Genomic DNA, 1,854 nt, shown 5'->3' with positions numbered 1-1,854 from the left:
CCTGCAGCATTTTCATTTTATTGTTAAGAAAACTTTCATTAATTTTAAGACTACTTTCAGAATGAAATGAAATAGTACATGTAATGCTGGTAGATATGCCAGACTCAGAAATATTGCTTCCTTGTTTAAATTATCTGTCTCCATTGTTAAACTGACAATCAATTTTTAGTAACTTCTGATTTTTACGGTTTATTTCTGTTCTTTTTCACTCTGCATGCAGCATTTTGGGTGTACTTACTTGCTCTCTCTTTTTATAGCGCTGTCCTAGCTTCTCTTTTCCATTATTATTTGACTTTACTAGTCTTGCTGTCAATGCATCTCTGTCCTTGGATTCCAGGTTGCTATTCTATATCCATCTGCCATCTGTAAAAACTGTTTCTCTTTGCTTGGTGGGACATCACAACTCTGGTAATCTTTGGTTCCTGCCTCATTTAGGGGTGGGTGGTCCAAGGTAAGAGACACAATTTTTGGATATACTAGTACATTTAGGATTTTTCTCAAATTTCCCAAAGACTAACACTCTCAACTCTATTTTGAGGCAAACAACAAATCAATATTCAGAACCTAAAAAAAAAAAAAAAGATGCATGTATGTGTGCTGGTGGGGTAGGGGGAGCGATTTGGGTAGTCAGTGTGACTAGCTGTGGACCTAAAGACAAATATTATCAAGTTGGTATGATCATAAATACATAAGTAGTTCCCGAAGAGAACTCTTTTGTGGGGCAGAGAGAGAGAGAGCTTAAAAATTGCTTGTAGGTACTGCTATTAAAAGGTCACAACACAAAGTTTCCTTGATGGTTACAAAGTAACCATAATATACAAAACAAACAACTAACTAAAGTTTTAAATCTAATTCATAGGTGTGGTATAAAATAGCACCATGGATGCGAAAATCAATGTCAGATTAAGCAAGTTCTAAAGCTACACCTGTTGATACTATACTAACCGGTATTTCAAAACCTTATTCTTAGGTCATGCATAACACGAATCGACCAATAAATAAGAACCATCAAAGTATGTGTCAAAATGCCAGGGGGAAGGCCACAGCTAAACTTTATAGAAAAACCTGTCACCCTATATCTACTAGTAAGCACGTCACTAAAACGTTTACAGCTATATTTTTTCTATTTCCATTCCTATATATATTGACGATATAGTCAAATAAATGAATGAGTTCATAGGATGATGCAAAGGTCATGCTAAGTCCTGGTTTCGGGCATGTCAATGTTTGTCACAACAGCATAAGGGAGGCTGAAACAGAAAGTTGTAAAAACCATAAAAGGAAGAAAAAAAATACCGTCGACAATGATTTCTTTATTTTTGCTTAAAAACAACAGCAGAACCCACCCTCTGCCTGGAACCTGCATTCCCCCCTGCCCCGTCCTGTGGACGTGCAGCTTCTCAGCAAACCTACAGCAGACGCAAGCCCTCTCCAGGAAACCACAGTCTCTCTCCAAACGAGGAAGGCGCGTTTCTCTCTATTGTCGCTGCTTCTCCCTCGCCTCTGGGAATCGGTTTGTGTTTCAGTAGCCATCCAGGGCGGGGTGGTGCGCCCCAAATTAGCGAGGCTCTGCCAAATACCAGAGGCTCCTCTTTGGAAGAGGAAGGCTCCTCCTTTGGACGTGAGGCGCCCCGACCGGAGCGCGCTCTTGCAGAAACGGAAACCACTAGCTGCGCCGAAGTGAGTCAAGTGATGAAATCAAGCCGACTTGGGGAGGAAGCGCCGACAGCTCGCGGAGCCCGCGGGTGACAGAGCTGCGGAACCTGCTCGAGGGAGCCGTGCCAGCCCCCCGTGGCCGCCCGGTCATGAGGTGGCCCCCGGAGGCACCGGCCCCCCCAGCCTCCGGGCAGCGAA

This window comes from Myotis davidii, unplaced genomic scaffold, assembly GCF_000327345.1.
Source record: "Myotis davidii unplaced genomic scaffold, ASM32734v1 scaffold59, whole genome shotgun sequence".
In the NCBI taxonomy this organism is placed as follows: Eukaryota; Metazoa; Chordata; class Mammalia; order Chiroptera; family Vespertilionidae; genus Myotis; species Myotis davidii.
This window is presented reverse-complemented; position numbering follows the sequence as displayed.